The following is a 15590-nucleotide window of genomic DNA, read 5'->3' as shown; positions in this document are numbered from 1 at the left end:
ATCTTTGTTTTCTCATGGCAGCGTGATCGCATTATAAGTCTGCAATTTTTATTTGCCCATCAAGTGGGCCTTTGGTGGAAATGACACACCACCACCAGCATGATGTCCATAAGATGGGTGGGGGGGAAGTGGAAGAGGGCAAGTTGTTATTCTACTGGTATGTACTCAGGCATTATAGTGTTTTAAAGACTGTTCGTTCTCGTTCAAATAAAATTGTAGCATTTTATTTCCAAGGTGTGGTAAATCTTTGTTTTCTCATGGCAGGGTGATCGCATTATAAGTCTGCAATTTTTATTTGCCCATCAAGTGGGCCTTTGGTGGAAATGACACACCACCACCAGCATGATGTCCATAAGATGGGTGGGGGGGAAGTGGAAGAGGACAAGTTGTTATTCTACTGGTATGTACTCAGGCATTATAGTGTTTTAAAGACTGTTCGTTCTCGTTCAAATAAAATTGTAGCATTTTATTTCCAAGGTGTGGTAAATCTTTGTTTTCTCATGGCAGGGTGATCGCATTATAAGTCTGCAATTTTTATTTGCCCATCAAGTGGGCCTTTGGTGGAAATGACACACCACCAGCAGCATGATGTCCATAAGATGGGTGGGGGGGAAGTGGAAGAGGACAAGTTGTTATTCTACTGGTATGTACTCAGGCATTATAGTGTTTTAAAGACTGTTCGTTCTCGTTCAAATAAAATTGTAGCATTTTATTTCCAAGGTGTGGTAAATCTTTGTTTTCTCATGGCAGCGTGATCGCATTATAAGTCTGCAATTTTTATTTGCCCATCAAGTGGGCCTTTGGTGGAAATGACACACCACCACCAGCATGATGTCCATAAGATGGGTGGGGGGGAAGTGGAAGAGGACAAGTTGTTATTCTACTGGTATGTACTCAGGCATTATAGTGTTTTAAAGACTGTTCGTTCTCGTTCAAATAAAATTGTAGCATTTTATTTCCAAGGTGTGGTAAATCTTTGTTTTCTCATGGCAGCGTGATCGCATTATAAGTCTGCAATTTTTATTTGCCCATCAAGTGGGCCTTTGGTGGAAATGACACACCACCACCAGCATGATGTCCATAAGATGGGTGGGGGGGAAGTGGAAGAGGACAAGTTGTTATTCTACTGGTATGTACTCAGGCATTATAGTGTTTTAAAGACTGTTCGTTCTCGTTCAAATAAAATTGTAGCATTTTATTTCCAAGGTGTGGTAAATCTTTGTTTTCTCATGGCAGGGTGATCGCATTATAAGTCTGCAATTTTTATTTGCCCATCAAGTGGGCCTTTGGTGGAAATGACACACCACCACCAGCATGATGTCCATAAGATGGGTGGGGGGGAAGTGGAAGAGGACAAGTTGTTATTCTACTGGTATGTACTCAGGCATTATAGTGTTTTAAAGACTGTTCGTTCTCGTTCAAATAAAATTGTAGCATTTTATTTCCAAGGTGTGGTAAATCTTTGTTTTCTCATGGCAGCGTGATCGCATTATAAGTCTGCTATTTTTATTTGCCCATCAAGTGGGCCTTTGGTGGAAATGACACACCACCACCAGCATGATGTCCATAAGATGGGTGGGGGGGAAGTGGAAGAGGACAAGTTGTTATTCTACTGGTATGTACTCAGGCATTATAGTGTTTTAAAGACTGTTCGTTCTCGTTCAAATAAAATTGTAGCATTTTATTTCCAAGGTGTGGTAAATCTTTGTTTTCTCATGGCAGCGTGATCGCATTATAAGTCTGCAATTTTTATTTGCCCATCAAGTGGGCCTTTGGTGGAAATGACACACCACCACCAGCATGATGTCCATAAGATGGGAGGGGGGGAAGTGGAAGAGGACAAGTTGTTATTCTACTGGTATGTACTCAGGCATTATAGTGTTTTAAAGACTGTTCGTTCTCGTTCAAATAAAATTGTAGCATTTTATTTCCAAGGTGTGGTAAATCTTTGTTTTCTCATGGCAGGGTGATCGCATTATAAGTCTGCAATTTTTATTTGCCCATCAAGTGGGCCTTTGGTGGAAATGACACACCACCACCAGCATGATGTCCATAAGATGGGTGGGGGGGAAGTGGAAGAGGACAAGTTGTTATTCTACTGGTATGTACTCAGGCATTATAGTGTTTTAAAGACTGTTCGTTCTCGTTCAAATAAAATTGTAGCATTTTATTTCCAAGGTGTGGTAAATCTTTGTTTTCTCATGGCAGCGTGATCGCATTATAAGTCTGCAATTTTTATTTGCCCATCAAGTGGGCCTTTGGTGGAAATGACACACCACCACCAGCATGATGTCCATAAGATGGGTGGGGGGGAAGTGGAAGAGGACAAGTTGTTATTCTACTGGTATGTACTCAGGCATTATAGTGTTTTAAAGACTGTTCGTTCTCGTTCAAATAAAATTGTAGCATTTTATTTCCAAGGTGTGGTAAATCTTTGTTTTCTCATGGCAGGGTGATCGCATTATAAGTCTGCAATTTTTATTTGCCCATCAAGTGGGCCTTTGGTGGAAATGACACACCACCACCAGCATGATGTCCATAAGATGGGTGGGGGGGAAGTGGAAGAGGACAAGTTGTTATTCTACTGGTATGTACTCAGGCATTATAGTGTTTTAAAGACTGTTCGTTCTCGTTCAAATAAAATTGTAGCATTTTATTTCCAAGGTGTGGTAAATCTTTGTTTTCTCATGGCAGCGTGATCGCATTATAAGTCTGCAATTTTTATTTGCCCATCAAGTGGGCCTTTGGTGGAAATGACACACCACCACCAGCATGATGTCCATAAGATGGGTGGGGGGGAAGTGGAAGAGGACAAGTTGTTATTATACTGTTATGTACTCAGGCATTATAGTGTTTTAAAGACTGTTCGTTCTCGTTCAAATAAAATTGTAGCATTTTATTTCCAAGGTGTGGTAAATCTTTGTTTTCTCATAGCAGGGTGATCGCATTATAAGTCTGCAATTTTTATTTGCCCATCAAGTGGGCCTTTGGTGGAAATGACACACCACCACCAGCATGATGTCCATAAGATGGGTGGGGGGGAAGTGGAAGAGGACAAGTTGTTATTCTACTGGTATGTACTCAGGCATTATAGTGTTTTAAAGACTGTTCGTTCTCGTTCAAATAAAATTGTAGCATTTTATTTCCAAGGTGTGGTAAATCTTTGTTTTCTCATGGCAGCGTGATCGCATTATAAGTCTGCAATTTTTATTTGCCCATCAAGTGGGCCTTTGGTGGAAATGACACACCACCACCAGCATGATGTCCATAAGATGGGAGGGGGGGAAGTGGAAGAGGACAAGTTGTTATTCTACTGGTATGTACTCAGGCATTATAGTGTTTTAAAGACTGTTCGTTCTCGTTCAAATAAAATTGTAGCATTTTATTTCCAAGGTGTGGTAAATCTTTGTTTTCTCATGGCAGCGTGATCGCATTATAAGTCTGCAATTTTTATTTGCCCATCAAGTGGGCCTTTGGTGGAAATGACACACCACCACCAGCATGATGTCCATAAGATGGGAGGGGGGGAAGTGGAAGAGGACAAGTTGTTATTCTACTGGTATGTACTCAGGCATTATAGTGTTTTAAAGACTGTTCGTTCTCGTTCAAATAAAATTGTAGCATTTTATTTCCAAGGTGTGGTAAATCTTTGTTTTCTCATGGCAGGGTGATCGCATTATAAGTCTGCAATTTTTATTTGCCCATCAAGTGGGCCTTTGGTGGAAATGACACACCACCACCAGCATGATGTCCATAAGATGGGTGGGGGGGAAGTGGAAGAGGACAAGTTGTTATTCTACTGTTATGTACTCAGGCATTATAGTGTTTTAAAGACTGTTCGTTCTCGTTCAAATAAAATTGTAGCATTTTATTTCCAAGGTGTGGTAAATCTTTGTTTTCTCATGGCAGCGTGATCGCATTATAAGTCTGCAATTTTTATTTGCCCATCAAGTGGGCCTTTGGTGGAAATGACACACCACCACCAGCATGATGTCCATAAGATGGGTGGGGGGGAAGTGGAAGAGGACAAGTTGTTATTCTACTGGTATGTACTCAGGCATTATAGTGTTTTAAAGACTGTTCGTTGTCGTTCAAATAAAATTGTAGCATTTTATTTCCAAGGTGTGGTAAATCTTTGTTTTCTCATGGCAGCGTGATCGCATTATAAGTCTGCAATTTTTATTTGCCCATCAAGTGGGCCTTTGGTGGAAATGACACACCACCACCAGGATGATGTCCATAAGATGGGTGGGGGGGAAGTGGAAGAGGACAAGTTGTTATTCTACTGGTATGTACTCAGGCATTATAGTGTTTTAAAGACTGTTCGTTCTCGTTCAAATAAAATTGTAGCATTTTATTTCCAAGGTGTGGTAAATCTTTGTTTTCTCATGGCAGCGTGATCGCATTATAAGTCTGCAATTTTTATTTGCCCATCAAGTGGGCCTTTGGTGGAAATGACACACCACCACCAGCATGATGTCCATAAGATGGGTGGGGGGGAAGTGGAAGAGGACAAGTTGTTATTCTACTGGTATGTACTCAGGCATTATAGTGTTTTAAAGACTGTTCGTTCTCGTTCAAATAAAATTGTAGCATTTTATTTCCAAGGTGTGGTAAATCTTTGTTTTCTCATGGCAGCGTGATCGCATTATAAGTCTGCAATTTTTATTTGCCCATCAAGTGGGCCTTTGGTGGAAATGACACACCACCACCAGCATGATGTACATAAGATGGGTGGGGGGGAAGTGGAAGAGGACAAGTTGTTATTCTACTGGTATGTACTCAGGCATTATAGTGTTTTAAAGACTGTTCGTTCTCGTTCAAATAAAATTGTAGCATTTTATTTCCAAGGTGTGGTAAATCTTTGTTTTCTCATGGCAGCGTGATCGCATTATAAGTCTGCAATTTTTATTTGCCCATCAAGCGGGCCTTTGGTGGAAATGACACACCACCACCAGCATGATGTCCATAAGATGGGTGGGGGGGAAGTGGAAGAGGACAAGTTGTTATTCTACTGGTATGTACTCAGGCATTATAGTGTTTTAAAGACTGTTCGTTCTCGTTCAAATAAAATTGTAGCATTTTATTTCCAAGGTTTGGTAAATCTTTGTTTTCTCACGGCAGCGTGATCGCATTATAAGTCTGCAATTTTTATTTGCCCATCAAGTGGGCCTTTGGTGGAAATGACACACCACCACCAGCATGATGTCCATAAGATGGGTGGGGGGGAAGTGGAAGAGGGCAAGTTGTTATTCTACTGGTATGTACTCAGGCATTATAGTGTTTTAAAGACTGTTCGTTCTCGTTCAAATAAAATTGTAGCATTTTATTTCCAAGGTGTGGTAAATCTTTGTTTTCTCATGGCAGCGTGATCGCATTATAAGTCTGCAATTTTTATTTGCCCATCAGGTGGGCCTTTGGTGGAAATGACACACCACCACCAGCATGATGTCATTAGATTGGGGGGGGGGGGGAGAAGTGGAAGAGGACAAGTTGTTATTCTACTGGTATGTACTCAGGCATTATAGTGTTTTAAAGACTGTTCGTTCTCGTTCAAATAAAATTGTAGCATTTTATTTCCAAGGTTTGGTAAATCTTTGTTTTCTCACGGCAGCGTGATCGCATTATAAGTCTGCAATTTTTATTTGCCCATCAAGTGGGCCTTTGGTGGAAATGACACACCACCACCAGCATGATGTCCATAAGATGGGTGGGGGGGAAGTGGAAGAGGGCAAGTTGTTATTCTACTGGTATGTACTCAGGCATTATAGTGTTTTAAAGATTGTTTGTTCAAGTTCATATAAAATTGTAGCATTTTATTTCCAAGGTGTGGTAAATCTTTGTTTTCTCACGGCAGCGTGATCGCATTATAAGTCTGCAATTTTTATTTGCCCATCAAGTGGGCCTTTGGTGGAAATGACACACCACCACCAGCATGATGTCCATAAGATGGGAGGGGGGGAAGTGGAAGAGGACAAGTTGTTATTCTACTGGTATGTACTCAGGCATTATAGTGTTTTAAAGACTGTTCGTTCTCGTTCAAATAAAATTGTAGCATTTTATTTCCAAGGTGTGGTAAATCTTTGTTTTCTCATGGCAGGGTGATCGCATTATAAGTCTGCAATTTTTATTTGCCCATCAAGTGGGCCTTTGGTGGAAATGACACACCACCACCAGCATGATGTCCATAAGATGGGTGGGGGGGAAGTGGAAGAGGACAAGTTGTTATTCTACTGGTATGTACTCAGGCATTATAGTGTTTTAAAGACTGTTCGTTCTCGTTCAAATAAAATTGTAGCATTTTATTTCCAAGGTGTGGTAAATCTTTGTTTTCTCATGGCAGCGTGATCGCATTATAAGTCTGCAATTTTTATTTGCCCATCAAGTGGGCCTTTGGTGGAAATGACACACCACCACCAGCATGATGTCCATAAGATGGGTGGGGGGGAAGTGGAAGAGGACAAGTTGTTATTCTACTGGTATGTACTCAGGCATTATAGTGTTTTAAAGACTGTTCGTTGTCGTTCAAATAAAATTGTAGCATTTTATTTCCAAGGTGTGGTAAATCTTTGTTTTCTCATGGCAGCGTGATCGCATTATAAGTCTGCAATTTTTATTTGCCCATCAAGTGGGCCTTTGGTGGAAATGACACACCACCACCAGGATGATGTCCATAAGATGGGTGGGGGGGAAGTGGAAGAGGACAAGTTGTTATTCTACTGGTATGTACTCAGGCATTATAGTGTTTTAAAGACTGTTCGTTGTCGTTCAAATAAAATTGTAGCATTTTATTTCCAAGGTGTGGTAAATCTTTGTTTTCTCATGGCAGCGTGATCGCATTATAAGTCTGCAATTTTTATTTGCCCATCAAGTGGGCCTTTGGTGGAAATGACACACCACCACCAGCATGATGTCCATAAGATGGGTGGGGGGGAAGTGGAAGAGGACAAGTTGTTATTCTACTGGTATGTACTCAGGCATTATAGTGTTTTAAAGACTGTTCGTTCTCGTTCAAATAAAATTGTAGCATTTTATTTCCAAGGTGTGGTAAATCTTTGTTTTCTCATGGCAGCGTGATCGCATTATAAGTCTGCAATTTTTATTTGCCCATCAAGTGGGCCTTTGGTGGAAATGACACACCACCACCAGCATGATGTACATAAGATGGGTGGGGGGGAAGTGGAAGAGGACAAGTTGTTATTCTACTGGTATGTACTCAGGCATTATAGTGTTTTAAAGACTGTTCGTTCTCGTTCAAATAAAATTGTAGCATTTTATTTCCAAGGTGTGGTAAATCTTTGTTTTCTCATGGCAGCGTGATCGCATTATAAGTCTGCAATTTTTATTTGCCCATCAAGTGGGCCTTTGGTGGAAATGACACACCACCACCAGCATGATGTCCATAAGATGGGTGGGGGGGAAGTGGAAGAGGACAAGTTGTTATTCTACTGGTATGTACTCAGGCATTATAGTGTTTTAAAGACTGTTCGTTCTCGTTCAAATAAAATTGTAGCATTTTATTTCCAAGGTGTGGTAAATCTTCGTTTTCTCATGGCAGGGTGATCGCATTATAAGTCTGCAATTTTTATTTGCCCATCAAGTGGGCCTTTGGTGGAAATGACACACCACCACCAGCATGATGTCCATAAGATGGGTGGGGGGAAGTGGAAGAGGACAAGTTGTTATTCTACTGGTATGTACTCAGGCATTATAGTGTTTTAAAGACTGTTCGTTCACGTTCATATAAGATTGTAGCATTTTATTTCCAAGGTGTGGTAAATCTTTGTTTTCTCACGGCAAGGTGATCGCATTACAAGGCTGCAATTTTTATTTGCCCATCAGGTGGGCCTTTGGTGGAAATGACACACCACCACCAGCATGATGTCATTAGATGGGGGGGGGGGGGAAGTGGAAGAGGACAAGTTGTTATTCTACTGGTATGTACTCAGGCATTATAGTGTTTTAAAGACTGTTCGTTCTCGTTCAAATAAAATTGTAGCATTTTATTTCCAAGGTTTGGTAAATCTTTGTTTTCTCACGGCAGCGTGATCGCATTATAAGTCTGCAATTTTTATTTGCCCATCAAGTGGGCCTTTGGTGGAAATGACACACCACCACCAGCATGATGTCCATAAGATGGGTGGGGGGGGAAGTGGAAGAGGACAAGTTGTTATTCTACTGGTATGTACTCAGGCATTATAGTGTTTTAAAGACTGTTCGTTCTCGTTCAAATAAAATTGTAGCATTTTATTTCCAAGGTGTGGTAAATCTTTGTTTTCTCACGGCAGCGTGATCGCATTATAAGTCTGCAATTTTTATTTGCCCATCAAGTGGGCCTTTGGTGGAAATGACACACCACCACCAGCATGATGTCCGTAAGATGGGTGGGGGGGAAGTGGAAGAGGACAAGTTGTTATTCTACTGGTATGTACTCAGGCATTATAGTGTTTTAAAGACTGTTCGTTCTCGTTCAAATAAAATTGTAGCATTTTATTTCCAAGGTTTGGTAAATCTTTGTTTTCTCATGGCAGCGTGATCGCATTATAAGTCTGCAATTTTTATTTGCCCATCAAGTGGGCCTTTGGTGGAAATGACACACCACCACCAGCATGATGTCCATAAGATGGGTGGGGGGGAAGTGGAAGAGGGCAAGTTGTTATTCTACTGGTATGTACTCAGGCATTATAGTGTTTTAAAGATTGTTTGTTCAAGTTCATATAAAATTGTAGCATTTTATTTCCAAGGTGTGGTAAATCTTTGTTTTCTCATGGCAGCGTGATCGCATTATAAGTCTGCAATTTTTATTTGCCCATCAAGTGGGCCTTTGGTGGAAATGACACACCACCACCAGCATGATGTCCATAAGATGGGTGGGGGGGAAGTGGAAGAGGACAAGTTGTTATTCTACTGGTATGTACTCAGGCATTATAGTGTTTTAAAGACTGTTCGTTCTCGTTCAAATAAAATTGTAGCATTTTATTTCCAAGGTGTGGTAAATCTTTGTTTTCTTACGGCAGCGTGATCGCATTATAAGTCTGCAATTTTTATTTGCCCATCAAGTGGGCCTTTGGTGGAAATGACACACCACCACCAGCATGATGTCCATAAGATGGGTGGGGGGGAAGTGGAAGAGGACAAGTTGTTATTCTACTGGTATGTACTCAGGCATTATAGTGTTTTAAAGACTGTTCGTTCTCGTTCAAATAAAATTGTAGCATTTTATTTCCAAGGTGTGGTAAATCTTTGTTTTCTCACGGCAGCGTGATCGCATTATAAGTCTGCAATTTTTATTTGCCCATCAAGTGGGCCTTTGGTGGAAATGACACACCACCACCAGCATGATGTCCATAAGATGGGTGGGGGGGAAGTGGAAGAGGACAAGTTGTTATTCTACTGGTATGTACTCAGGCATTATAGTGTTTTAAAGACTGTTCGTTCTCGTTCAAATAAAATTGTAGCATTTTATTTCCAAGGTTTGGTAAATCTTTGTTTTCTCATGGCAGCGTGATCGCATTATAAGTCTGCAATTTTTATTTGCCCATCAAGTGGGCCTTTGGTGGAAATGACACACCACCACCAGCATGATGTCCATAAGATGGGTGGGGGGGAAGTGGAAGAGGACAAGTTGTTATTATACTGTTATGTACTCAGGCATTGTAGTGTTTTAAAGACTGTTCGTTCTCGTTCAAATAAAATTGTAGCATTTTATTTCCAAGGTGTGGTAAATCTTTGTTTTCTCATGGCAGCGTGATCGCATTATAAGTCTGCAATTTTTATTTGCCCATCAAGTGGGCCTTTGGTGGAAATGACACACCACCACCAGCATGATGTCCATAAGATGGGTGGGGGGGAAGTGGAAGAGGACAAGTTGTTATTCTACTGGTATGTACTCAGGCTTTATAGTGTTTTAAAGACTGTTCGTTCTCGTTCAAATAAAATTGTAGCATTTTATTTCCAAGGTGTGGTAAATCTTTGTTTTCTCATGGCAGCGTGATCGCATTATAAGTCTGCAATTTTTATTTGCCCATCAAGTGGGCCTTTGGTGGAAATGACACACCACCACCAGGATGATGTCCATAAGATGGGTGGGGGGGAAGTGGAAGAGGACAAGTTGTTATTCTACTGGTATGTACTCAGGCATTATAATGTTTTAAAGACTGTTCGTTCTCGTTCAAATAAAATTGTAGCATTTTATTTCCAAGGTGTGGTAAATCTTTGTTTTCTCATGGCAGCGTGATCGCATTATAAGTCTGCAATTTTTATTTGCCCATCAAGTGGGCCTTTGGTGGAAATGACACACCACCACCAGCATGATGTCCATAAGATGGGTGGGGGGGAAGTGAAAGAGGACAAGTTGTTATTCTACTGGTATGTACTCAGGCATTATAGTGTTTTAAAGACTGTTCGTTCTCGTTCAAATAAAATTGTAGCATTTTATTTCCAAGGTGTGGTAAATCTTTGTTTTCTCATGGCAGCGTGATCGCATTATAAGTCTGCAATTTTTATTTGCCCATCAAGTGGGCCTTTGGTGGAAATGACACACCACCACCAGGATGATGTCCATAAGATGGGTGGGGGGGAAGTGGAAGAGGACAAGTTGTTATTCTACTGGTATGTACTCAGGCATTATAGTGTTTTAAAGACTGTTCGTTCTCGTTCAAATAAAATTGTAGCATTTTATTTCCAAGGTGTGGTAAATCTTTGTTTTCTCATGGCAGCGTGATCGCATTATAAGTCTGCAATTTTTATTTGCCCATCAAGTGGGCCTTTGGTGGAAATGACACACCACCACCAGCATGATGTCCATAAGATGGGTGGGGGGGAAGTGGAAGAGGACAAGTTGTTATTCTACTGGTATGTACTCAGGCATTATAGTGTTTTAAAGACTGTTCGTTCTCGTTCAAATAAAATTGTAGCATTTTATTTCCAAGGTGTGGTAAATCTTTGTTTTCTCATGGCAGCGTGATCGCATTATAAGTCTGCAATTTTTATTTGCCCATCAAGTGGGCCTTTGGTGGAAATGACACACCACCACCAGCATGATGTCCATAAGATGGGTGGGGGGGAAGTGGAAGAGGACAAGTTGTTATTCTACTGGTATGTACTCAGGCATTATAGTGTTTTAAAGACTGTTCGTTCTCGTTCAAATAAAATTGTAGCATTTTATTTCCAAGGTGTGGTAAATCTTTGTTTTCTCATGGCAGCGTGATCGCATTATAAGTCTGCAATTTTTATTTGCCCATCAAGTGGGCCTTTGGTGGAAATGACACACCACCACCAGCATGATGTCCATAAGATGGGAGGGGGGGAAGTGGAAGAGGACAAGTTGTTATTCTACTGGTATGTACTCAGGCATTATAGTGTTTTAAAGACTGTTCGTTCTCGTTCAAATAAAATTGTAGCATTTTATTTCCAAGGTGTGGTAAATCTTTGTTTTCTCATGGCAGCGTGATCGCATTATAAGTCTGCAATTTTTATTTGCCCATCAAGTGGGCCTTTGGTGGAAATGACACACCACCACCAGCATGATGTCCATAAGATGGGTGGGGGGGAAGTGGAAGACGACAAGTTGTTATTCTACTGGTATGTACTCAGGCATTATAGTGTTTTAAAGACTGTTCGTTCACGTTCATATAAGATTGTAGCATTTTATTTCCAAGGTGTGGTAAATCTTTGTTTTCTCACGGCAAGGTGATCGCATTACAAGGCTGCAATTTTTATTTGCCCATCAGGTGGGCCTTTGGTGGAAATGACACACCACCACCAGCATGATGTCATTAGATGGGGGGGGGGGGAAGTGGAAGAGGACAAGTTGTTATTCTACTGGTATGTACTCAGGCATTATAGTGTTTTAAAGACTGTTCGTTCTCGTTCAAATAAAATTGTAGCATTTTATTTCCAAGGTTTGGTAAATCTTTGTTTTCTCACGGCAGCGTGATCGCATTATAAGTCTGCAATTTTTATTTGCCCATCAAGTGGGCCTTTGGTGGAAATGACACACCACCACCAGCATGATGTCCATAAGATGGGTGGGGGGGAAGTGGAAGAGGACAAGTTGTTATTCTACTGGTATGTACTCAGGCATTATAGTGTTTTAAAGACTGTTCGTTCTCGTTCAAATAAAATTGTAGCATTTTATTTCCAAGGTGTGGTAAATCTTTGTTTTCTCACGGCAGCGTGATCGCATTATAAGTCTGCAATTTTTATTTGCCCATCAAGTGGGCCTTTGGTGGAAATGACACACCACCACCAGCATGATGTCCATAAGATGGGTGGGGGGGAAGTGGAAGAGGACAAGTTGTTATTCTACTGGTATGTACTCAGGCATTATAGTGTTTTAAAGACTGTTCGTTCTCGTTCAAATAAAATTGTAGCATTTTATTTCCAAGGTGTGGTAAATCTTTGTTTTCTCATGGCAGCGTGATCGCATTATAAGTCTGCAATTTTTATTTGCCCATCAAGTGGGCCTTTGGTGGAAATGACACACCACCACCAGCATGATGTCCATAAGATGGGTGGGGGGGAAGTGGAAGAGGGCAAGTTGTTATTCTACTGGTATGTACTCAGGCATTATAGTGTTTTAAAGATTGTTTGTTCAAGTTCATATAAAATTGTAGCATTTTATTTCCAAGGTGTGGTAAATCTTTGTTTTCTCACGGCAGCGTGATCGCATTATAAGTCTGCAATTTTTATTTGCCCATCAAGTGGGCCTTTGGTGGAAATGACACACCACCACCAGCATGATGTCCATAAGATGGGTGGGGGGGAAGTGGAAGAGGACAAGTTGTTATTCTACTGGTATGTACTCAGGCATTATAGTGTTTTAAAGACTGTTCGTTCTCGTTCAAATAAAATTGTAGCATTTTATTTCCAAGGTGTGGTAAATCTTTGTTTTCTCACGGCAGCGTGATCGCATTATAAGTCTGCAATTTTTATTTGCCCATCAAGTGGGCCTTTGGTGGAAATGACACACCACCACCAGCATGATGTCCATAAGATGGGTGGGGGGGAAGTGGAAGAGGACAAGTTGTTATTCTACTGGTATGTACTCAGGCATTATAGTGTTTTAAAGACTGTTCGTTCTCGTTCAAATAAAATTGTAGCATTTTATTTCCAAGGTGTGGTAAATCTTTGTTTTCTCACGGCAGCGTGATCGCATTATAAGTCTGCAATTTTTATTTGCCCATCAAGTGGACCTTTGGTGGAAATGACACACCACCACCAGCATGATGTCCATAAGATGGGTGGGGGGGAAGTGGAAGAGGACAAGTTGTTATTCTACTGGTATGTACTCAGGCATTATAGTGTTTTAAAGACTGTTCGTTCTCGTTCAAATAAAATTGTAGCATTTTATTTCCAAGGTTTGGTAAATCTTTGTTTTCTCATGGCAGCGTGATCGCATTATAAGTCTGCAATTTTTATTTGCCCATCAAGTGGGCCTTTGGTGGAAATGACACACCACCACCAGCATGATGTCCATAAGATGGGTGGGGGGGAAGTGGAAGAGGACAAGTTGTTATTCTACTGGTATGTACTCAGGCATTATAGTGTTTTAAAGACTGTTCGTTCTCGTTCAAATAAAATTGTAGCATTTTATTTCCAAGGTGTGGTAAATCTTTGTTTTCTCATGGGAGGGTTATCGCATTATAAGTCTGCAATTTTTATTTGCCCATCAAGTGGGCCTTTGGTGGAAATGACACACCACCACCAGCATGATGTCCATAAGATGGGTGGGGGGGAAGTGGAAGAGGACAAGTTGTTATTCTACTGGTATGTACTCAGGCATTATAGTGTTTTAAAGACTGTTCATTCACGTTCATATAAGATTGTAGCATTTTATTTCCAAGGTGTGGTAAATCTTTGTTTTCTCACGGCAAGGTGATCGCATTACAAGGCTGCAATTTTTATTTGCCCATCAGGTGGGCCTTTGGTGGAAATGACACACCACCACCAGCATGATGTCCATAAGATGGGTGGGGGGGAAGTGGAAGAGGGCAAGTTGTTATTCTACTGGTATGTACTCAGGCATTATAGTGTTTTAAAGATTGTTTGTTCAAGTTCATATAAAATTGTAGCATTTTATTTCCAAGGTGTGGTAAATCTTTGTTTTCTCACGGCAGCGTGATCGCATTATAAGTCTGCAATTTTTATTTGCCCATCAAGTGGGCCTTTGGTGGAAATGACACACCACCACCAGCATGATGTCCATAAGATGGGTGGGGGGGAAGTGGAAGAGGACAAGTTGTTATTCTACTGGTATGTACTCAGGCATTATAGTGTTTTAAAGACTGTTCGTTCTCGTTCAAATAAAATTGTAGCATTTTATTTCCAAGGTGTGGTAAATCTTTGTTTTCTCACGGCAGCGTGATCACATTATAAGTCTGCAATTTTTATTTGCCCATCAAGTGGGCCTTTGGTGGAAATGACACACCACCACCAGCATGATGTCCATAAGATGGGTGGGGGGGAAGTGGAAGAGGACAAGTTGTTATTCTACTGGTATGTACTCAGGCATTATAGTGTTTTAAAGACTGTTCGTTCTCGTTCAAATAAAATTGTAGCATTTTATTTCCAAGGTGTGGTAAATCTTTGTTTTCTCACGGCAGCGTGATCGCATTATAAGTCTGCAATTTTTATTTGCCCATCAAGTGGGCCTTTGGTGGAAATGACACACCACCACCAGCATGATGTCCATAAGATGGGTGGGGGGGAAGTGGAAGAGGACAAGTTGTTATTCTACTGGTATGTACTCAGGCATTATAGTGTTTTAAAGACTGTTCGTTCTCGTTCAAATAAAATTGTAGCATTTTATTTCCAAGGTGTGGTAAATCTTTGTTTTCTCACGGCAGCGTGATCGCATTATAAGTCTGCAATTTTTATTTGCCCATCAAGTGGGCCTTTGGTGGAAATGACACACCACCACCAGCATGATGTCCATAAGATGGGAGGGGGGGAAGTGGAAGAGGACAAGTTGTTATTCTACTGGTATGTACTCAGGCATTATAGTGTTTTAAAGACTGTTCGTTCTCGTTCAAATAAAATTGTAGCATTTTATTTCCAAGGTGTGGTAAATCTTTGTTTTCTCACGGCAGCGTGATCGCATTATAAGTCTGCAATTTTTATTTGCCCATCAAGTGGGCCTTTGATGGAAATGACACACCACCACCAGAATGATGTCCATAAGATGGGAGGGGGGGAAGTGGAAGAGGACAAGTTGTTATTCTACTGGTATGTACTCAGGCATTATAGTGTTTTAAAGACTGTTCGTTCTCGTTCAAATAAAATTGTAGCATTTTATTTCCAAGGTGTGGTAAATCTTTGTTTTCTCACGGCAGCGTGATCGCATTATAAGTCTGCAATTTTTATTTGCCCATCAAGTGGGCCTTTGGTGGAAATGACACACCACCACCAGCATGATGTCCATAAGATGGGTGGGGGGGAAGTGGAAGAGGACAAGTTGTTATTCTACTGGTATGTACTCAGGCATTATAGTGTTTTAAAGACTGTTCGTTCTCGTTCAAATAAAATTGTAGCATTCTATTTCCAAGGTGTGGTAAATCTTTGTTTTCTCACGGCAGCGTGATCGCATT

Source organism: Schistocerca nitens, chromosome 12 (assembly GCF_023898315.1).
Source record: "Schistocerca nitens isolate TAMUIC-IGC-003100 chromosome 12, iqSchNite1.1, whole genome shotgun sequence".
NCBI lineage: Eukaryota > Metazoa > Arthropoda > Insecta > Orthoptera > Acrididae > Schistocerca > Schistocerca nitens.
Note: the sequence above shows the minus strand (reverse complement) of the source record.